The following is a 25,675-nucleotide window of genomic DNA, read 5'->3' as shown; positions in this document are numbered from 1 at the left end:
TATCCCTACCACTTTGATCACAAATTGTGTTGCTTGCACCATGAACTAATGCCATGATTTCTACCAAAAAGTTTGTTATTTTTGAATGTCCCTTTGGTTTCTGATGACTCCCCCTGCTCTGCCAACTACGAGATTACCACGAGAATTTAGGTACTCAAGCCATGTCGACATGATAGGCTTGGCGGTAGTTTAAAGCATCTAGCTTTCTATCTTTCTTACAGTAGTATTAGCTTTGCTGTAGTATATTTTGTTCTATACACATGCTAGAGACAAGTTGATAGGAACAAGTCTGATAATGTATGTATATCAAAATCAGAAGGGATAATACACAAGTATCCCCTCAACCTATGCCCAAAATCTCAGAGATACACTTATACTATACTAAGATCCTATTACTCCTAAACTTTTTTTATTAATAATTTTCTACCCCTTTTTGTCCTACGTGGCACTATTTTGTGGGTCCAACGCTGGTTGACTTTTTTTTTAAGATAGTGCCACGTAGGCCGAAAAGGGATAGAAAATTATTTACAAATATGTTTAGAGGGTAATAGGACCTTAGTATAGTACAAGTGTGTCTGTGAAATTTCGGATATAGGTTTAGGGGATACTTGTGCTTTTACCCAAATGAGAAAGTATAAACTATTCAGAAAGTAGTGCATCAAATTAGACGATTTAGGAATTCGATTTTCAGTTTGAGCCAACAAAGTCTTTAACTAATACCTAATTACCTATAAAATAAGCTAAATGACCAAAACCAAAAGGAAGAGAAAAGTTGCATCATCCTAGTGTCTTGCATTTGATCCAAGAAGCAAGAAGAAAAGTGCATTTGATCCAAAACCCCAATTGAAAAGTACTCTTAAAAGTTGTTTGGGGTCTTGTTGAGAAAAAAAAATAGTTATTGTCAAGCTTCATGAGTTCGCGCAAAAAAAATTACTAGTATGCACAAAAAAAAATGTATGGAACAACGAATTACTTATCATGTCTAAGACACATATTTGATTCCCGCAAATACATGTTTTAACCAATTTTATTCAATTAAACATGTTTTATTCAATACACAATTAACAGAATTCAAATATCTAATTGCACTAAAAAGGTTTACACAAAACAATGGATCATTTAGATTTGAACAATGCCCAAGTACCCATTCAACCTATGCCCGAAATACCAGAAACACACTTATACTATACTAAGGTCCTATTACCCCCTGAACTTTTTATAAATAATTTTCTACCCCTTTTCAACCTGTGTGACACTATCTTGTGGGCCCAACGCGTGTTGACATTTTTTTCAAGCTAGTGCCACATAGGCCGAATAGGGATAGAAAATTATTTATAAAATAAGTCTCAGGAGTAATAATACTTTAGTATGGTATAAATGTCTTTTAAATTTCGTAAATAGGTTTGAGGGTACTGATACATTTTTCCTTTAGATTTTTAAGTTTAGATAAATTATCAAATGGTCATTTGGAATTATAATGTGAAATTATTTATTTTACATCCTTTTTTTAACATGGATAAAAATTTACAAACATCAAATTTTGGATCCGTCTTTATCAATCCATTCAGTCAACAAGTATACATGAAGGCTGACGAAGCGGGGATCTAAAGGTTGTTTATTACTAATTTATAGGTGCGAAAAAATTGCTTAGAGAAGTTTTGTAAGGGATAATGAGAAAAATATGAATCTTATTTTTGGGTAGGCGTAGGTCAAAATATTAGCAAATTGTGCTACTTCACTGCCTGCTCTGCTGCTTCTACTGCCTTACTTTCTGCTTTGTTCTTCTTCACTTGACAGAAAATCATTCGGTGACGATGTTTTTGTTTGTTTCATTTCAGGATTGGATTCATCAGGCGATTCACATCTTTCTTCTCAAATTCTTCTCATGGTATGATTTTATATTCACTCCTATGGCGACTTGTACAAAAACTGATTCAGAAATTCCAAATGAGATTATAACAGACATGCTCTTAAGGCTACCCCCTAACTCTCTCTTCAAATGTATGTCCTTTTCTAAATCACGACATTAAATCATATATAGCCCTGATTTCGTGAATACACATTTCAAATTAATTGTTTTGTGTTTCAAGGCATCAATGGATATTTCAACTAGACTTCTCTCCTCCCTTCAACTTTTCAAATGAATTCTACCGCTTTAATATTTTCCGTTGTGGGTACTGTCAGTAGGCTAATTTATATGTACAATTACAAAGGGGAGATATATATATGGAACACCACCATTAGCAAGTCGGAGAAACTACTTAATTTGCCGTGGAGTTTCGATTGCTATATGAAATATGGTTTTGGATATTATGAATTATGTGATGATTACAAAGCTCTGTTTATTGATATTGAATCCGACCTGAGTTATGTGGTCAACATTTATAGTATGAGGACGGATTCTTGGAAAACACTTCATGATCAGCTTAAGGCTGTCTTTCTAATAAATCTTCAGGCTAAATTTGTTAATGGGAAGCTTTTTTGGACTGCATCTACGAGTTTTTGTGATATCAATGTGCGCAAGATCATTTCTTTTGATGTTGCAGCCGAGACATGGGGTATCTTGGAACTTTCCATTTGTAGAGAAGCCAATTCGAATTTCAAATTGGGAGCTGTTCGAAGTGACCTTTCTCTGATTTACACAGCTAGTTTAGTTGCTACTTCTTCAGATGTCTTGATTTTGAAGAATAGCGGCTTACATGTAGCTTGGACGAAACAGTTCAGTATTGAATATCCTCAAAATATTGGGATACATATGGGTTCTCCAACCACTTATCCATTCTCTACACATCTTCTCCACTCAACCACAGGTGACATTTTACTTTCCCTTCCCGGAGTTATACTGATATTTGTGGTTCAACAAGAAATAGAGCACACTGTTGATCTCGTGGGATGTGATCCGGTACAAATCTTCGCAGAAAGCATTGTTAATCCCTTCCGATTACTGGTAAGAATTCTTCTTAGTTTAGCTTGAATTCACTTTTTGCACTTCTTTTAAATATAGGACGAGGCATTGAACATGTTTTTCCCTTGAAAATGAGACACAACATTGAATATATTTGCTTGTATAGCTCGTAGTTCCTGTAAGCATTTCTCTTTTTTACTTTACTAGTTTCTCGACACGTGCATTGCACTTTGTCCTCTATTGTCAATTATGACATTTTTTGTATTTTTAAAGCAATAAATATTTAAAAATATACATGTTTCAAAGCATTTTTTATAGACAGTTGGTCTAATTTGGTACGAACAATGTTGAGTTAGAGTTTCAATATAGTGTTGCTTACATTTTCATTACTAGCATCCTTTTACATTGAGAAATGATGATCCGCTCGCATCTATATTTCTGATATTGCTTATACTAGCTAGGTGACTACGTTTGTAGTACAATGTAATTTTTAGTTTTGATGATTTGACAAACAACGGGATCTAATAAGGGGACCTAATCCCATAATGGAATGATGTTTCTATGCGAGAAAGGGACAACTGGAAAAAGTACATGGCTACCTCTATCACTTTTATCGTCTGTGTGCGTCTCTCGTACGACCTCAGTTTTTGCATTCCTTAAAAGTTCAAGAACACAGCAAAAAACCATCCTTTCCATAGGTATTTTTCCTCAAGAACACCAAGGATCTAATAGAGTTGTTAGCATCGTTAATTGTCTTAGGGTTTATACTTCAGCGCTTATCTTTCTAGATCTATTCCTAAACTATAAAGGAATTACATAAGTGTTTCATTTCAGTGTTAATCTTGTTAGGATCGGAAATAAGCAGGTGTAAACACGGAAGCTAGCAATGCAAACCTCGAAAGACCATGAGTAAGAAGACAACGAGAAATATACCAAAAGACACAAAGATTTAACGTGGTTCGGTCAATCGACCTACGTCCACAAAGGAGATGAGCAATCCACTATAAATATGAGAGTACAAAATACAGAGAGAAACAACCTCAACCAAATCACTCGGAATACATGGGAGGTTCACACAAGTGATAACGTATCAAACTTGTGACCCAGAATTTCTCCCCCTAACCAAAACTCTCAAAACCCTTAAGACTACATTGTGAATGCTGATTAAGTTAGAAGGAACATTCCTCTATTTATAGAGTCCTAAACCTTTTCCTACAAGAAAAGGATTAGTCAATTCAAAACCTTTTCCTTAAAGGAAAACCTATTTATGGTAAGAAATTTAGGACAAATAAAACCTAACAAATCTTGTGTCATTGCTAGAGTCAGCTATGGCTAGTGGATGAAGTCTAAGTCAACTAGAGTTAGTTAGGTTAGTGGGCAACAAAGTTGTTGCTCAGTTTAAAAAGAAGTTTGAATCAATTAGAGTTATTTCGGGCAACATAGTTGTTGCTTAGAGGAGGGAGGGATTTAGAGTTAAATTCATAGGTTTAGAAGAGTCGATAATCTGAATTGTTGCTCCTTTTGAGATAAATTGAGTTTGGGTTGAAATCCTGTGAGTACCTATCGTGGTTTTGACCGCCCTTGAGCAAGAGGGTTTCACATAAAATGCTTTGTTGTTTACTACTTATTATTGTTGTGTCAAGGGACATGGTTCATTGGCTGATAGTGGCAGATTACATCCGAACATACTATACAGTTTTTTTGACAAATTTTGAGAGATGCATCCTTAACTTGTTTTGGAGTACTGAATTTCAGGAAATGGAATCCGATTCCGTACTTGCTGGTGAGTGCATGGATCAAAATGATGAAGCCTTTTCATGATCTTTTCTTTGTCTGCTGCATTTAGTATCAGAATTGTAGTTGTATACTGATTCCGCCTTGTACACCGAGAATGTTATAGGAAACCTTTTGGATGGTTCCCGTGCTTTTCATGGTGAACGATTATTATTTGTCGTTATAGTAAAACTTAGCAATTATGAAAATGATTCAGATGTAATTATTGATCTACAACAACTTCTACTATAGTTGATCTAATTATTACATTGTTTAATCTTGCCACAAAACTTGCCATAGTCGGGAAATCTATTTATTAGAAAATTTCCGGTAATGTGACCGGTTAAAATAGCTTAATTGATTACAGAACTATGTACATCAATTTCTCTGATGAATAACTTATTGTAATATCATTGGAATCATCAATAAGACCTATTTTTTGTCGAACATAAAGATACAACCATCCTCATTGTCCATGTCTCGCTGCTTTTTGTCTAGTGTTCTTTGGACTGTATTGAGAATACTCTATATCTCTTAATTTCAGAATTCTCACTATTGTATCTAGCTAACATTATCAATAATATAGGAGTGATATAGTAAGTGATTTGTTAGGAGTCGACAAATAAATATGCATGGGACAGTAGTAATTAAATTAAACAATAAAATAGAGATTAAGAAATGGTTGAACTAATAAAGAAAATTTAATTGGAATGTAATTAACTACCACGCCTTTTAACACCTATTTAGTGGCAGAATTCTATTTAAACTGACCAAACAAAAGAAAAAAGTTGCATTATCCTATTCTCTTGCTTGATGATGACTGCAATATTTCCTCACTTTGCCTAGGAAAATTGGTACCCTCTTTGAGTGTATGTATTATCTAAAAAAACACTCATCTGAAATTGTAGAATGTAGTTGGAAGCATTGTGTGGATAATGAAATTTTACGCTTAAAAACGGAAGTGATCTAATTGAATGCACAACTGTCCACCTTGATGCAAGAAGTGGTTGGAGCCGAGGACGGCCGCCAAGAGGGAGCCATATTATCAACTGATTATGGAGCCACATGAGTTGGTGAAGCCGCATTATCAACTGGAGTGGAGCTGGAACTGCATTATCAACCGGAGATTGAGATGGAACTGCATTATCAACCGCATGACTACAATAGTTTCTTGCTTTTCCAAGGAAAAATGGTTCCCTCTTTGAGTGTGTGTACTCTTTGTAAAAGCAATCATCTGAAATAGTTGAAAGTATTTGGCAGCATTGAGTGGATAATGAAATTTTACGCTTGAAAATGGAAGCGATCAAATCTAATGCACAATCATCCACCTTGGGCAAGAAGTGGTTGGAGCAGAGTTGTGTGTGGTGGTGAAACCACATCATCAACTAATGATGGAGCCATATGTTTTGGTGAAGCAGCATTATCAATCAGAGATGGAGATGGAGTTGGTGGTGATGGTATTGGGTGATGATGACACCACCATCGGGGCCACAATCGAATTGAAGAAGTACCAAAAGATTCTTTTTTGGGTTCAGTTGCAGTGGAAGTAGCAATACCTATGCAACACAACAAGAGAAACACACATAATAATGTGCCACTTATCTATGACGAACACATGTTTCAAAAGAAAGAATGAACAATTAGATGAGATCAGAGGAAAAGAACTTCAAGCAGCACTTTGAAATCCTTTAAAACTGTATGAATGTTTAATGTGAGTTGATATAAATAAATAAGAATTTCAGGGGATACTTCCGAATCCCTTTATACTTCAAATATCATATTCTATCTAAATTTACAAACGCCAAAAACAATTAAAGCCATACTTAATCCAAATCCATATATACTTAGAATATCAACTTCTTGTTGAATAATTATTGGTTGTGGAAACTACCGGAACTCTATCAATTTCTCTCAAATTGAATTTTATTATATCAAAGAAATAACCCGCTTCGGTCTTACAATCTTTATCACACTTGTTGCTTGCTCCAACGATATTCTTTACTTGAGCACTCACTCTTGTTTGCTCTCTTACATTCTTACTTGGTTTGTTACTTTGTTTCTTGCTTGGTTTCTTTCTTTATTTCTTGGTTGCTTTCTTTCTTAGTTACTTACAACTCAAATGGACCACCTCTATTTATAGGTGGTGATTGAAGAATCTAGATATGGGTTTTGCTCCTATATTCTAGAATGTTCTTCTAACTTCCTATTTCTAAAACTACCTTCTCTAGAACATCTCTATACTTTTCTTTCCAGAATACTCATTCTAGAGCTCTTCCTTTATTTCTGTAAAACTCTTGAATATTATAGAATCTTCTTTTAAATGTCTTGGATATTAGTTAAGTTGGTGATAATTTCTTAACACTCTCCCTCAGCACCAATTTATTTTCTCTTTCAATCATTCCAAGCGCTTCTCGAAATCTTATAAACTTCATGTTGCCTAGGATCTTTGTGAATAAATCTGCTGCTTGCTCCTCTGTCTTGATTTGCTTCATTTCAATTTCACCTTCAAGATCTTTTTCTTGAAGAAAATGGTGTTATATTTCTACATGCTTCGTCCGGACATGAAATACAGGATTTTCAGCCAAACGAATAGGTGACAAGTTGTCATAATATAGTGGTACAATATCATTTGTTGGGTGATGCAAGTCTTTCATGAGTTTCTTTATCCATGTGCTCTCTTGTGCTTCCATCGTTCCTCCTCGATATTCTACTTCCGTAGTTGAAAGTGAAACAGGTTGTTGTCTTTTGCTGCACCATGATAATGTGGTTGATCCTGCACTAAAAACATATCCGGTGGTTGATCTTCAAGTATCATGGTAACCATCATAATCCGCATCACATTATCCGATTATCTTGCAGGGAGATCCTTTCATATAGAATATTCCATTGCAAAGAGTTCCTTTCACATACTTTAGTATCTTCTTGATTCTTCTAAATGAAGCGTTTTTGGTTTTTGCATAAATCACTAACTACGCCAACTGCGAATGCAATATCTGGTCTGGTCTATGTTAAGTAGATGAGACTACTAACAAGTTGTACATACAGTGTTTCTTCCTCCAAGTCTTTGTCTTCATGAGAACATAGTTTTAAGTTAGGCTCCATCAGGTAGAAGATGTCTTCACACCCATCATTCCATATTTTTGGAGTAGATCTCTCGCATACTTTTGTTCTCCAAGGAATAATCCATCCTTTTTTTCTCAATCTAAAGACCAACGAAGTGTTTTAGTTCGCCCAACTCCTTCATTTGAAATCATACCATCAAATATCTTTTACTTTGATAGATCTCATCAAAGTCATGTCCCGTGATGATTAAATCATCCATGTAGAATAATATTATAGCTAACCTTCCTTCACGAGCTTTTATGAATAAGCTTGAATCTGTTGGTGCCACTTTTGATTAGGAACTCGGAAATTTTCTATACCATGCCCGGCGAGCTTGCTTTAAACCATACAAAGCTTTCTTCAATTTGCAAACATAATGAGGATTGAATCTATTCACAAAGCTTGTGTCTGATCCATGTATATTTAATCATCTAATTATCCATGAAGAAAAGCATTATTCACATCCATTTGCCAGTGTCCAAGACTTACTACTTGCTAGAGCTAGTAACACATGGCCAGTAGTAATTTTTTGCCACGGGACTAAATGTTTTGTCATAGTCAAAACCATACTCATGTGAGAATCCCCAAGCTACTAATCGTGTTTTGTAATGATCAGGATGTGTTTTCACCTTATATACCCACTTACATGATATGGGCTTAACATTCGTAGGTTTAGCCACTAACTCCCATGCTTGGTTTGACTTTAAGGCTGAAATCTCCTCTTCCATTGCCTTTCTCCATTTACTACTCTTCGAAGCTTCTTCAAAGGTCGAGGTTCCTTGAGCTTGTCAGCCTCAGCCCGTGCCGCATTTATGCACTTACTATATTGGCGTTTTACTAGTGTGGATCTTCGTAGTTTAGGAGTTTCTTGTATTGCTTCTTGCAACTCTTATGGAGTTTCTTGAATTCCAGTTTTCCACGGGCTCTGCTTTTCTCTACTTGAACATATCTCTCTGTATGTGATTTGAGTTTGTCACATACCTCTTGTTGTAATTCTGTTTTACTTCCTTGTCCTTCTTCTTCAAACTTATGTTGTAGCTTTTGCTCCAATTCTATCGAATCTTGTAATGTGTCTTCTTGAGACCACAACGATGATACGTCATCAAATACCACATTTCTTGACACATATGTGTCACGCACCGAGCCTACACCCTATCCAAGACATGCACTTAGTGACCATTTCTGGCCTCGATCTAACCGTTAGCCTGACTTATTTAACCCAGCGGAAGACAACAATCACTCTTATAAGGAAAAAGAACTTAACTGAACTAATTAGTAATATTATCTGAAATTTTTTAAGAGTTCAAACATTCAGCTTGGCCAATGGCAACACAAGTCTTTAACTTGAGAATGAAATGTAAAGACTACTGAACTACTAACTCTCTATGAAGCCTCTAAACTGAATGAGATGAATTTTGAGACAAACCCTACAACATTCTATTGAACTAATTAGAAAGCAATAAAATATGTCCTCTAGAATGCAAGGAGGCTCACCAATCAACTCTGGAATGCTCAACTGGATCAACGGTGCGCTGGATGGTGCTCCACGTTACATGTGTCTACATCATAAGACGATGCAGTCCAACTAACATCAGTACATTGAATGTACGAGTATGCGAGTTGGAATGATAAATAACACTTAATCTTGAAAAGGAGTAATAAAAAATAATTACCATGACTCTGTTCAACTCAGTATTTCCTAACACTTATTCAATATATGCAGTTCAAAAATAAATGCAACATAAAGAAAACTGACTGAAACATACTGTATACTCTGAATGTATAAAAATATACAAATAATATCTGAGATATATGTAAAAATACAAATAACTGATGTATATGAAAATGCATACTTCTGTGGGAGCTTCTCTAAGTGACAACCATCACTTAAGAGCTATAGTGATGATACCCCATTACTCGGCCCACCCTGCCCGGCCATCCTAACCTTGCCAGAGCATAGGACCTGAACTGCCTAATGGATCCACAATATACTATAAAAGGGTTCATCTAAAAAGTATGACCCTCTTTTACCCATGATGGCTACATGGAGACTTGATTTAATATGAACTCACATCCCCACATAGGTTCTCAATACTACTCCCAAAAATATACTGGATCTTATATTTCTAAAACATACTGATTCTGTGGTTTGAGATTAGTTCTCAAAACTTAGATTTAATAGCTCTCTTGGATATAATAGTTTCCATGCTTGATTCATTTCATAAAGCAATTACTTTTATTTTGAAAACTAGATTGAAGGCTCTTTACTTGTTTAAATGTGAAAACATTTGTAACTCTTAGGGATTACTTAGTCCTCTTATAACTATTGAGAATGAACTCAACTCTTTACTCGTGTTTAACTTGTTACTTGATTCTCAAAACAAAGTTAAAGTAAAGTTTTTTAAAGACTCTTGGAAACTTTAAGAACTCACTTTGACTTGTTTCTTCACTTTTAGACTTGACTCTTTACTCCTTTGACTCTAATCATAACTTCCCTTGAGTGGATTACAGATTCAAGGTTTCGATTTGAGTTTTTTGATGATTTCTAGGTATTTAGAAATCATTTGAAGTAGTTAGAATCATTGTAAGATGTTAATGTACCTTGGAAGGACTTAAAAAGACTAAACTACGAAAGTTGGATGAAAAACACAGAGTTGGATGTACTATTGGCGCACCGCGCCTGCCTCAATCGACTGAGGCCTGATTCTTGCACACTGGTGGCGCGCCGCGCTAGGCCTTGGTAGAATCAGGCCAATTTTTGGCGCACTACAGGCGCGTCGTGCCTTCCCCTACCCTCGTATGTCTGACGAATTTTTCAACTCGTTTTTTCATCTCCAAAACTCTCCAAACCTTCCTAGTTCTTTCAACAAACAATTGACAATATTGGTACCATCAATAACTACTGAATTAAAGTAAAAAATATTTCGAAAAAACAAGAATGTAACCAACAAAGGCAGCCCACAATAAATTCAACAAGAAATCAAAATCTTTCTTTAAGAATGTAACTTTTTAACACTAAATTAATTCGTTAATTCAATGAATCGGAACAAATTGGTGTGTCGGTTAATTAGACCAACACAAAAGATCCCACATAATTGAGTACGGATCACCCCCAACGAATTCCACTAGAATCCTTACATTTGGCCTTGATACCTAAACCTCAACGGCCCGAACCTACATTGTTTGGGAAAAGGGAATGAAATATGGGTTAGTACAGCCACATGTACTTAGTATGGAAACATATGCAGATATTACATTGAAATCATGTTAATGGGACATTTAGTTCAATATCATGCTAAATCACTTTTAAAAGCTTTCATGCACAATTCGGAACACATATAAGCAATTAAGCACAACCTCACTTAATACAAGTTCAAATCCAACATAAGACCAATATCATGACAAATTAAAGTTAACATGAATATCATCAACATACGGTCATATTACATGAATATTAGCATATAAGGATCATATAACTAAAGCAACTCCAACATCATAACAAAGCATATACAAGAGTTCATCTCATCACATCACACAAGAACACTTATTCATAACCCTTTCCCAAGACTACAAGTGCAATGTCCATTGAAGTCCTATAACCTCATATAATCAAGTAAATAAGGAAAGAGATCATAAACGATGCTTAACGTAATTTAACATAGCATCATGAGTAATCATTATCATATATAGCAATACCGAATAACAACATGTTCATAAGTGAGACTAACATCATATAGGATCATCAACATGTAAAGTTAACATATGCATATCACTAACGTCATAAGAGTAAAATAACATCCTCTTAAGATTTCCCTGAAGGCCAACTAGTGCAAAGCATAGGTAGAGTCCCATATCCCTACTTACACTAAGAAGAACCCGTTAAGTCATCCTAGTTAGAGTTCATGTTATAAAATTCATTTTACTTTTGAGAAAAATTGCCTTAAGCGACATAGACCATGTGAGCTAAACATTGAATCCGGTGTCAGGAAACCTACACCAAAAGAAGGTGGTCTACTTGACATTGTAGGACCAAACATTAACATAGCATTCTAGGTGGATAACTAGCTAGTCTTCCTATAGAGGAAACATAAGTCAAGAACTAGGAGACTTACTTGAGGCCCTCTTTATGCACAATGGCATTGTAATCTCTATCTCATGAGAACCATTGTGAACCTACCTTCCTACATTGTAGAGGGACACCTCTCATAACTAGTTCACTCGGTGCTAAGCTAAAGTCCCTTTTTGAAATGTCTTTAAGTCATTCTTAATCATCATAACTTAATATAGGACATAGGAGACTAACTCCTTGTATATCATAGTCACTAGCCCATTAGGTGTTGCATGAGAATGTCCTTTCATTAAAACCCTTTAATTGTGAGATTAACACATATTTATCATTAGATCATAGTAATGCACATAACTGATTCACAATCAACCTTATATCATCATAGCTTAATCATAATCTCACAATTCATATTCTAAAGACATTTCAATTACATTCATCATTCCATCACCTACTTATCTAATCACATGTAAAACTTAAATTGAACATCATCATCAAGTATAAGCCATCACAATCAAAGTAAGGATTCAAGATCACAAAGTCTTACCAATTCACCTTCAAAAGTCCTCTTCAATGGTCTTACAACCAAACCAAAACCATATTCATCCATAAATATACTTAATAATATCATTTATAGTAATTAACACAAGAACTAAGTCAATAGTATCATCACTATCCAATTCAACGCCAATTCATAACCTAGGGTTTGGGGAAATAGGGTCAATTCATGATTTCTTCCATAGAACAAGGTCTAACATTAGGAACTACCATAATTAACCATGATCAATCATAATATATCACAACAATCAAAAGAAACCAATAACAATACAAATTGAAAGATCAATTTTGGATTAAGAAGGAAACACATGTTTTCTCAAATTTTGGAAATCAAATTTGAAGAACCTCTTGAGGAAATGAGTCCCTAGAGTGAAAAGCTTCCATACCTTAGATATTATAGAAGATTTACATAGAAAAAATTTGATCGTCGAGACCTAATGACCTTGAACCTTGCATTTAATGGAGTTCTTTGGGGAAAGAGAGAGAAAGTAGAGAGAAGGTAGAGAGATTTGAGTTTAGGAATTGTGGGGTGTTGGGTTAGTTTAATTAGGTTTAGTCTTTTTATATTTACTTAAATTAATTGATTATACACCCCTTAACCATTAATTTAAAAACTAACCAATTAACTAATTAAATGACTTAACTAAAAATTGGACAGTGAAAGATAGAGCCCATCTACGACTTCCCGACCTACGAACCGTAGGTCAATTGACGCCACCATACTGGCAATGTGTCGATGAGTCAAGAGACTATGATTTTGGTTATTTTTGGGAAATTACTAAGTGTTGGATAATGGATCCATCGACGGAGCGCCGATTAATCGACCACTCGTCGATTGTAGTCTTGCACACTGTCAAAAACAACTTTTTGGTCAGATTGAAGGGTCCTTATGGTCCTTGGGAAGTCGTACCCAGACGTTTCGACCCTAAACACATTCTAATACTTTTTTAAAACCTTTATACTAATTTTCCGCGATTTCCAACTCTTAAAACCCCAAGAAACATACCAAGGCACCCTAGTGTCTATTTCACAATTCACCAGACGTTATGGACGTTTCTTGATGTTTTGACTCTAACACTTCCTAAATGTTTTGAATATATTATTTTTAGGCCTTAAAAATTGTTCCAAGTCCTTTATCTTCATGTGAGTCTCTAGATTAGGTCTTGGACTTTCGTAGTGTTACACAAACCATTAGCGTAAAAAGTCATTCTCTAATCTGAACTAGAACTTGATTTTACCCCAATTAGACCCTTAAAACGAATTAGGAATTATTAGGGTTAAAAGACTAATTTAACCTTACTAAAACCTAGATTGGACTTTCCTCATCCCAACAGATCAACTTCTGAAAGTCATATCTCCCGCATACGATCTCAAAAATGAGCAAACTCAGTGCCGTTAAAAGATCTTCCCAAGGGATTTTAATCCATATAAAGAACTATCCCTAAATTCTTCTCAGCTGGAAGTAATGACCATTTGGAAATGACCAATACCCACTTTTAAAACTTAGGAAATTTTCCACATTTTTCCTATTCTTTCAAAAAATAACTATTCTTGGCTTCTTGGTTTAATCCTAATTATTTCGGCTTACGAGATGTTACAATGTGTCTGATTTGTGGTAGGGTCACAACACTTCCATCCTTCTCTTTGTTCATCGTACACAACAAATATGCAACAAACAACTTTCTTATCAAACTTCATCGTACACAACAAATATGCAACAAACAACTTTCTTATCAAACTTGCTACAGAGATGATCTGGTACGAACACGTAGCACACACAACCAAAAACACGTAAATGTCTTACGGTAGGAATGATCTTTTTAAGTTTCGGTGAGATGAATCTCAATCTTTATTGTGGTAGCCAGTTGGTGATGTGGACAACAATCTTCATGCATTCTGCCAAAAACCTTGTTATTACATTCATACTATGCAACATACTTCTGCAAATCTCCGTCAAAATGATTGTTTTTTCTTTTAGCCACTCCATTTTGTTGTGGCGTATTTGTGCATGTTAACTCTCGTATTATCATGTTCTCTTTAAGATAATTATTGAACTCTCGTTACATGTATTCTCCCCCATTGTCCGTATGGAGACATTATATTTTTCTTCTAGCATCATTCTCCGTAGTATATTGTAACTCTTTAACTTCTCAAATACTTCAAATTTCTCTTTTAAGATGTAAATCCATACATACCTTGAGAAGTCATTGATAAATACCATGTAACGGTAACCACTAATGGAGGACTGCTTCACTGGTTCAAACACGTTTGAGTGTACCGGAACATGGTAGACATTTTGAAGATCCACTTCTCTTGAGCTGTCGTGAGGCATAAACACCGTCTTGCCAATATGAGTTATTGGTATTTTTGAATTATTTGCAGTCACCACAACTCAATGGCCTTTATATTCACTAATGTTAAGAGCTTTTTCTCATAACCAATCATGTGATTTTAACATCCTAAATCAGCGATCCAATCATGTTCATAATCGACCAATTTCTCACTCACAGTTGCAAGTGTAATCTCATTTTCTTCGTTAGAGTGACAAGTGACAAACTCCTCATGTTCATTTGTTTCTTCAACTGCATAAGAGGTCTCTAAATCACAAACTTCTTCTTCATCTTTCTTAGTTTGAGTAGAAGTAACTACATTACCTTCATCTTTTTTGTACCAGCAATCTCTCGCATAATGTCCTTTCTTTCCACAATTGTAGCACTTCTGCATTTGCTGGTTGTTGAAGCCTTTCACTTGGTTTTTTTTTCACGACCCGAGACCACATCCTACAAGATAGTGTCAATCTCCAATCATGGACCGGTGTACTTTACCTCTCAGAGGTCTTGTACAACCCCTTCCTATCGTTCATCGCATATAAAAATATGAAAAGTAGTGCGGAACTTAAACTTTTCACACGAATATCTTAAAACATATTTTCATATTAAAATAAAAAAAAAACACTAAGTCTCAACATATGTAATCCTTAGACTCAGGAATACTTGTGACACAACCTATGCAGTACGAATATAGAAATACTTAGTCTATTACAATACTTTAAAATAAAAGACATATATGCCCTCGAGTCAATTGAGGACACACTTCAACTTGTTTGAATGACTCTAGAATTCAAGGTTTCCTTCACGATCCTTCTTACCTTTCACCTAAACCTTTAGATATAAAAAAATGTATCGAATTAGTATAAACACTTGTCCTAAATATGACATAATGCATAAAATCATGAAAACGATCATTTATTAGAAACATGCTATTTTTTATTAAAATATCATAGCATACTCATCATAATAATATTTAACACCTTAGAAACACATAAGAAATCACTTAATCAATTTATCACATTTTAAAGAACATTACAATGAACTCACTAACATTACAGTGAACTATTTTCCATATTACAGTGAAGCCTATCAACTTCACATAGGACACTTTCTAGCATGTAATTCCCTCACTAAAATCTACGCTAAGACTCACTTAACTGAGACAAAGAGAGACCGCCCATACACCCTCTCTAGGCACACCTAAATGATCCTTAAGACTACATATAATGAGATATGCGCACTTACAATACACCTACCACATAACCACGAGATCCTCCTATCAAAGGTTATTCTAAATTTCATTTGAGTGAGTTGTGAAGCGACCTGCCATACAATCCCTTCCACGCACACTTAGAAGATCCTTTATACTACCTAAGATAGAATCATTCTCACTTAATACATAACACATAGAAACTATGACATTCTCCTTCCAAAGATTATTCAAAGACCTAATTAAGTAAATCAAGAAGATAACATCCATGACTGGCCTCTTCAAGATAACCTAAATAATCCTTAAGACTACCTAAGGCTTAGATCATGTCTACATAATAAACCATCTTCCTTTACTAGAGTCATTCTTAAGACTTACTAGGTAATATGCGAAGTGACCATTCCTATGCCCTCTTCACACCTTAACTAGACAACCCTTAACTACTCTAGATAAGTACTTATTCATTTCACATGCTTTCTTAACTTGAGTCATTACATTCATTAATTCATTTAAGATTCATTCATCACATAAGGACATTCAAGTAATGGTCTTAGACAATACCTAGGGACTCTCACAAACATCTTCAAAGCCTATTGTGCAATGTCTAGATAGCGTTCCATACCACCACCTAAACCTCATAGAACTTCTCCAATACTAGTAGGTATCCCATATGATGAGAATAGGCAATAACCGACATAGACCATGATATCTAAACATGGAATTTGGAGTTATAACCTACTCCAATGAGGGTGTTTTACTTTCCAAAGGTAGAACTAGGACGCATTTTATGTAGGCACATGATTAAGGAATATGAAGGGCTTTTATGTACTCTAGTCTAAATTTTCAAGTAGAGCTACATTTTACTCGAGTCTCCTTCTCAAGTAGAGCTACTTACCATGACCCACTCACTGTGGTGCTAGCCTTTGTTCTCATAGAGTAAATCACATTAAAGGATCATATGAAGAGGTTTCATATCTAGTTCATAACCCAATCACATTTACGTTACCAAAGAGGGCTACCTGGAAAAGAGGATAGCTCATCATGACTTTCCTAAGGATGATGAGATGTCGTTCTGCCAATCAACCCTAAGTCCATCATTCATTACAAGAAGGATACCAATACGGTCGATCATTCATTACAAGAAGAATACTATTATGTCTCTCGACTCCAAGTTCATAACATAACCTTACCACTAGGTTTAAGGTTCCACGTACATGACCATCTTAACATCAATTTAAGTTCTCACATATCATTCATTGATACATGGTAAGGCTTCAATAATCTTACCTATTCAAGGCATCTCATAATCACATATCATTCATATATGTATCAAGTAAGGGACACAAGTCTACAAAAACAAGACACAACATACTTTACTTTATTACTTATAGCATATCATTCTTTGAAGCACATAGCAATGTCCCTTATCATATTTATGTCATCCTATACATTACTATATCATCATCAATATAACCATCATAAAATAATATTGTCATGTAGAAATAATCATCCATCAACTCTAAGACTACACACATAAGACATAGTCATAGTCTAACATGATAACCTAACAACAATAGAAGAACTCATGCTTTCACTTAATCACATGTAGATAGATATGTTCATACTAAACATAATGAACTACACAATTCATCCTAATACTTCAAGTAGTGCCGACAAGGACATGATCATCATAATACATAAAGTAACACCGACAAGGCAACACATCAATTGCAAGTAAAGCACATAGCACCATCATAAGTGGACCATACCAATTACAACATAATTTAAGTCTAATTAACATAAAATAAATATAATTATGGCAACGTACCATGGCAACGTTCCATGTCTAAATCATCCAATTCAATGCCATAAGGCCCTTACCTATGGCCATAACCAATAACTCAATACATAAACTATGTTATTTTACGAAACTAGGTAAACTAATTATAGATTTATCAACTTAAGACAAATTATACATCAATTGAATAAAATTATTACATAATTCAATAGCCATAGAAAACTACACGAGAATTCATAAGCATTAAAACAATATCACTTAACCCATAAAGTAGTCAAAAACTAGGGTTCATCAATTAAATGGGTTCATAGGTTGGTTGATTTAAAATAATAAAATTAACAACAATTCAATCAATATTCAATGCCTTAAAAACTTTAATGCAAGAACCCATGGATAGATTTCAATTTAGAAAACTCATCTTTTAAGAACTCTTTGAAAATCACTTTGAAGATTGAATCCTGATGAATAGAGTTTCAAGGATCATAAACCATACCTTATTCATGGTAATACACCAATTTGATGAAGAATCACCACTAAAATCTCCAATCCAAGCACTTCCTTGAGTTTTGGCTACAATTGAATCTAGAGAATTTCTAGGATATTTTTGGGTTTTTATTTGATGAATGAATTCTCCTAAGTGTTTAAGGCTTATAAACATGTTTAAAATGCCCAAAGTACCCCTAAGTAACTTCCCTTTCTCTTTTTTGGATGTGGGGTGAATTTACCACTCAACCCCTAGACATTAAAGTAAAGTTGCGCAGTTGACAACACCATCGATAATTGGGCAGTCGATGGACTGGTTGTCCAGAAACGAACCATCTTGTCCTCTCTTCGTTTGGTTCAGAGACTTTAATTTGTGATATTTAGCTCCGTAGGCTAAGTATTGACCCACGACACCCATCAATGGGGCGTTTACTGGTTCACGAGCCGCCGTTTGCCTTAGTCGTTTGGGACCTGGTCTAGGCAGCCTTGGAACAATGAAGGTTCCTTCATCAAGGACCCTTGAGGGTACTTGGGGATGTTTTAACGGACGTTCCCAACTCTTATATGTTTGTATACGAGTTAAGGATATCTCACAAAAATTTCATCCAAAATGAACACGTAAAACCCGACGAAACATACAAAGACACACAAGGTCGTTTCAAGGCAAACCTTTCGAACGTCATGGATGTTTTTGGACGTTTGACCTCCAAACTTCATGAAACTTGACACAATGACTATAAAACTGTAATAAATCATATAATAACCTCTTAAACTCATGAAACACACATTTAGGCACATAACCACACATGAGAGACATAGGTGACTTTTTCGTTGAACGTCTTAGTCGTCCCTTGACGTTTGACTTCCAATGCACCTAAATCTTTAGAAACTACCTCAACACCACATTATAAACCAATTTAGTATATTATACCCTCATGAAAAACATGTTAGGATATAGCTTCACCTAAGTCATTTTTGAGGTATTACAGTTTTGTTGTTGAGTTCTTTGATGTTTGATCTCTAGGTCTCCCCCTGGCCGTGAGCTTCTCTCCGCTTCACTTTTTTGATAGACTTCCCTTTTTCTAGAAGAGCGACTTATCTTCGTTATTTATAGTAAAAATTTATAGTGGCTTCTCAAAATATTCTTCATATGCCAACACATTTTCCAACACATATAAAGTTGGTTTTGTGGCCCACCCTCGTGTGGGTGTAATTATGCCATTGTAATCCAGTCTTAGACCATGAACAATAATTCTCATCATTCTTGTATTTGTGATAACATTCTCTAGATCTAATTTTGATATTTCACCAGATAAAGATTTTACCTTTGAGAAATATTGACTGATTATCATATTCCATTAAGAGACCGACAAAAGCTCATTTTTAAGCCTTTGTAATCTCGCATCATTCTTCTTTGTAAAAATCATTGCCAAGGTGAACCATGCTTCTTTGGGTGTCTTGGCATTCTTAATTATTTTCAAGAACTTATCATCAATTGTTATAGAGAGAACAAACCTTGCTTTTCCAGCTTTGACCTTCCACCTCTTTGCTGCTTCAACATTTGTTGGAAGTGTAATGTCTGATCCACCAATGATATCCAATAATTCATGGACGATAAATTAGTTTTTCATTCTCGTGCTCCATAATCCGTAGTTGTTTGCGTTGATCTTCTCAATGCTATTAAGAGTACTTGCGAAGTCTGCCATTGATAAGTGCCTCGTAACTTGTAGCCTGCGATAATAGCTTGTACGATCTTCTATAATTTCCCGCCTTGCTCTTATCCTCCAGGCTCTGATACCACTTGTTGAATATTTATTGAGTGTAGAGACTACATGCACTCTATCGATTTCTCCCAACTTGAATTTTATTATATCACAGTAAGAACTCCCTTCGGTCTTACAATCTTTATCACACTTGTTGCTTGATTCAGCAACACTCTTTACTTGAGCACTCACTCTTGTGTGCTCTGTTACTTACTTACTTGGTTTATTACTTTGTTTCTTGCTTGGTTACTTACTTCATTTGTTGCTTTCTTTCTTAGTGACTTACAACTCAAATGGACCTCTTCTATTTATAGGTGGTGATGAAAGAACCTAGCTAAGGGTTTTGCTACTTTATTCTAGAATGTTCTTCTAACTTCCTATTTCTAAAACTACCTTCTCTAAAATATCTCTAGAATTTTCTCTCTAGAATACTCATTCTAGAGCTCTTCGTTTATTTCTTTATAACTCTTGAATATTCTAGATTCTTCTTTGAATTGTCTTGGAAATAAATTAAGTTGGTGATGATTTCTTAACACTTCTATCCAAGCTTCCTATCAAATCTCTGTCGAAATTCATGTGTGTTTTTATATCATGGCTTCAACTAATCTCTAGCCCTGATTTTGTGAAGAACCATATCAAGTTAACTGCTCATGACAAAGGATACATCTCTCACTGACTTATATTTCGAAAAGCCAATGATGATTTTAAGTTTCGTCCTCTCCCTCCCTTATTTACCAAACAACAACTCATTGAGGAACTATTCCTCATCAAAAGATCCACTTTATCAACTCACATTGTCGGCTCTGTAAATGGGTTGATTTGTGTTGTCCATGGCCAAAGAGAGGCATATATATGGAATCCCACTATTACCAAGTCAAAGGAATTATCAAAGTCTACGAGTAATATGTGCTCTGGTTCTATCAAATATGGTTTCGGATAGGATGAGTCACGTGATTATTATAAAGTTGTATTTATCAAATATCCTTATAATCATTCTAGTAGTTCCAATATGACGATTGTGGTCAACATATATAGTTTGATTATTCATTATTTCTAGTAACTCAATATGGTAGATTTGTCAATGGGAAGCTTTTTGGACTTCATCAACTCGTCAATACAAGGTGTGCAACATCACTTCTTTTGATTAAGCATACGGGACATGGGGAAGCTTGCAGCTTCCCAGTTGTGGAAAAAACAATTCTGATATTAATTTGGAAGTTGCGGCAACTGATCTTTCTTTGCTTTATACTTGTCAACGAGGTGCTGCTACCTCTGATGTATGGATTATGAAGCATTCTCGAGTTAATGTATCTTGGAAAAAATTGTTCATCATCAAATATCCTCAAAATATTAAGACACATAGTTTTTTCGCACCTGTTTCTATTTTCGCTCGGTATTATCAAAGCCAAAACTTACTGATTCTAATAAATAGTTCATAAACACGAAGTAACTGAAATTTATAAAACCAGTAAGAGAGATGAAAATAAATTTAACTAAAATCTGTAAGAACGTACCAAAATTTAAAAAAATATTTTAAATCGGAAAAAGATCAAGTCCACCGAACTCACAGTGTCCCCTTAAGGAAATTATTCCCCTCTAGTATCCGAGGTTTTATTTGGAATATAACCTCCCAGGGAAAAATGATCTTAATCAACAAAGTTTAGATACCAAAAACTCTACTGTCAGCGAATCAATCCACAGCAGGAAAGTACACGAAAAAAAATGTGTGCAGAAGAAGAAGAAAAAGATAAGAAAATTCGTTGGGAAATATTTTTAAGAATGAGTGGTATTTATAGGCAAGAAGAATATTTTATGAAAGGTCGCAACCCTTTAAGAATTCACACGACCATTAATGAAAGTTTGCAACCTTTCAAATGGTACTGACTGTTCCTGAAAGTAGCAACCTTTCAGAACAGTCATGGTGGGAAATTTAAATAAAAGGGGAAAGTTCAAGTAAAATGGGTTGCGTGGATCCGAGTCGGGTCGGGTTAGTCAACTAAAAATTTGAAACATTTCGATTAATTTTCAACTTCTATTATCAACTAATTACTTGAAAATATTTTTTGGCCATTTTAATTAATTGATTAAATAAATAATTAGAACAAACTTTATCCAAAATATTATCTCTCGATCGATAGCCGAAAACGAGACGAGCGATGATGACGACGACGGCGCGAGGAGGGTCCCTCTTTCCAACCCTTTTAACAATTAATAGGAGTGTTTCTGTATTTAAACTCTCCTATTTTTCTTTCCATCACCGATGAGGGACAAATTCCTTTTCGTTAAAGCATAAGAGGACTTTTCAAGTTTCCAGTTCTTCAAGGTCTCAACTTTTCAAATTCCTCTCCTTCCCTCTATTTCCCATCAATTCTTGATACATACCCAACAGTTTTCATATTCTCTATACATTTTCTCCCTGATGAAATTTTGATTCTTCTTCACTCCGCAATCATAATATATGATGGTTCAACAAGACAACTAATGCACACTTCTGATGTTATGAAATGTGAAGAAATCTATGTAGAAAGCCTTGTTAATCCCCTAACGATATCTGACCAGGGACGTCGTAACCAGGAATCATCACATAACTTCTAATTTGTAAGGATTCTGCTTGGTGTAGCTTGTTATGTTCTTTTTGCATCTTTTTTTGATGCCAAAGATAGGGCAAGACATTGAATATATCTTTTTCCTGATGTCGGAATTTTGATTACCTTGTCATAAAAGAATTCCTTTTCCTAAATAATGTTAGGACCGGTGAGAGGCTTCATTCATATATTCTTGATTATAAGTAGACGGAAAAGAAAAAAACATTTGAATTGTTGAGTAATAAATTCAATAATCAGTATGTCTGAAGTTTAAACATAGTGCTGGTTAGAGATCAATTAAGGAGTTTAGCGAATGAGAACTGTTTGATTAAAACAACCTTTTACATCGAGAAATGGTGATTCGCTCACGTCTATGTTGTTTCTATCGTTTAAACTAGATGGCTATTTTGATATTGTATAAACAGAGTCATTGTGAAAATTTTGACAGGCACAACCTTAACTCTGCATTTTGTACTATTGAATTTTGTGAAATTTTTGACAGGCACAACCTTAACTCTGCATTTTGTACTATTGAATTTCAAGAAGTGGAAGCCAATGTTGAACACTAATCAATAGTTGCTGATATGTTCATGGATCAAAAGATGAAGCCTTGTAATGATCTGTCTTTTTTCGTATTAGACTTGTAGTTCTATCTCGTTATCATCTTTATAATCATTTGCTACAAATTATAATCCTTATAAGAAGTGTGTTAAAACTTGGTTTGGCATAACCTTTTCTTTTCTTCGTATGATTAGATATTTTAATATCTCTAGAACCCGATATCGTCGAGTACTGAAATTAAAGAGGTCAGAATGAAGCAAAATGGATATATAGAGGATTTACATAACTTGATTTCAACTAGTACACAACGAATGTTAAAGGAAACCTTGTGGATTGTTCCTCTGCTTTTCAGGGTGAAAGAGTATTATACGTATTACAGAAAATATAGTTAGATTCATTTGTATGTTTAGGAACTGGGAAGAAGCTAATGAATTCAATCAAAACATAATTTGAACTTATAAAAATCTATAATTATTAATTCGAACTAACACATATAAATGTGACACATGACATATGAAAATTGTAGGTCAATGAGTTTTCTTTTAAATGTGACCAATTTTATATCATTTCATGTTTAATGTAAAGCATTATGATCATTTTAACAGAGACTAGTGTAGTTGTAAGAAAGAGAAACTTTGAACGTTCATAATTTTGGCTTTAGATGTTAGTTCGGGGTATAAAATAACATTATATCACGGTTCATACGTTATTTGAACTTATAGAAATCAATAATTACCCACTCGAACTAACATACATAATTTATAAAATAATCACAAACACCCACAAAAAAATTGGTAAAAAAGTTACATGCGATCAATGTGTGTCTCTTTTAAAGGCAAACGATATGTATTACAATAACTTTTAGTACGTTATGAATTAGGTTAACCATGACATATAAAAATTGTAGATCGATAAGTTTTCTTTCAAATGCCACCAATTTTATATTATTTAATGTTTTAAGTAAAGTATTACGATAATTTTAACACCGACATTGTAGTTGTAAATAAGAGAAACTTTGAACGTTCACAATTTTTGTCTTAGATGTTAGTTTCGGGTATAGAATAACTCTATTTCAGAGTCCATACCTTATAGGAACTGATAAAACCTATAATTACAATTTGAACTAACACACATAATTTATCAAAAACATCACAGACACCCACGAAAAAAATTTGGTCAAAAAACCTACATGCAATCAATGTGTGCATCTCTTGAAGGCAAACAATGTATACTACCATTTTTTTTAGGAAATAATGAAATAGGTGAGACATGACATATGAAATTTTTAGGTCAATGAGTTTTCTTCCAAATGTGACCAATTTTATATCATTTAGTATTTAAAGTAAAGCATTATGATTATTGTAACAGAGACTAATGTAGTTGTAAATAAGAGAAACTTTGAACGTTCATAATTTTGCCTTTAGATGTAAATTTTTGGTATAGAATAACTTTATTTTACGGTTCATACGTTATTTGAACTTAGAAAACCCTATAATTACCTATTCGAACTAACATACTAAGTTTACCTAATTATCACAAACAACCACGAATATTGTTTGTAAAAAATTTACATGCAATCAATGTGTGCCTTTCTTGAAAGCAAAAATATATAATACCATATATTTTGGTAATAATGAATTAGGTGATCCATGACATATGAAAATTTATGGTCAATGAGTTCTCTTTCAAATGACACCAATTTTATATCCATTAATGTTTTGAAGTAAAAAATTATGATCATTTAAACAGAAACTAGTGTAGTTGTAAGTAAGATAAACTTTGAGCGTTCATAATTTTTTCTTTAGATGTTAGTTTCGGATATAGAAACACTATATTTCATTTTTCAGACCTTATTTATACTTATAAGTACCTTTAGTGACCCATTAAAACTAATACAAACAATTTATTAAATCATAACAAACACCACAAAAAAATGATAAAAAATCTAGATGAAATCAATGTGTGCCTCTCGTGAAGGCAAATAATGTATTCTACCATATCTTTTAGTACGTAATGAATTAGGTGAGTCATGACACATGAAAATTGTAGGTCAATGGGTTTCTTTCAAATGACACTAATGTTTAAAGTATAGTATTAAGATTATGTTTCAAGAGACGAGTGTAGTTTTAAATAATAGAAATTACGAAAGTTCATAATTTTGGCTTTAGATGTTAGTTTCGGGTATAAAAAACTCTAGTTCACAGATCATACCTTATTTAAAATTATGAATATCTATAGTTACCCATTCAAACTAACACACATAATTTATTAAATCATCACAAACACCAAAAAAATTGGCAAAAAAACTACATGGAATCAATGTGTGCCTCTCTTGAAGGCAAACAATTTATTCTACCATAACTTTTAGTGAGTAATGAATAAGGTGAGTCATGAGGCATGAAAATTGTAGGTCAATGAGTTTTATTTCTAATGAAACCTATTTTTTATCACTTAATTTTTAAAGTAAAGTCTTCACACTATGTTACAAGAGACTAGTGTAGTTGTAAATAAGAGAAATTTTGAACGTTCATAATTTTGGCTCTA

At 34.3% G+C, this 25,675-nt stretch overlaps 2 pseudogenes; one reads left to right on the top strand and one right to left on the bottom strand.

Moving 5' to 3' along the window:
* Nucleotides 1-1,814: 1,814 nt before the first annotated feature.
* On the top strand, nucleotides 1,815-2,998 carry LOC107020216 (annotated as a pseudogene).
* A 2,556-nt stretch (nucleotides 2,999-5,554) lies between these two features.
* On the bottom strand, nucleotides 5,555-6,295 carry LOC107019545 (annotated as a pseudogene).
* Nucleotides 6,296-25,675: the final 19,380 nt, after the last annotated feature.

This window comes from Solanum pennellii, chromosome 5 (genome assembly GCF_001406875.1).
Source record: "Solanum pennellii chromosome 5, SPENNV200".
NCBI classification, from domain to species: Eukaryota; Viridiplantae; Streptophyta; class Magnoliopsida; order Solanales; family Solanaceae; genus Solanum; species Solanum pennellii.
This window is presented reverse-complemented; position numbering and strand designations above follow the sequence as displayed.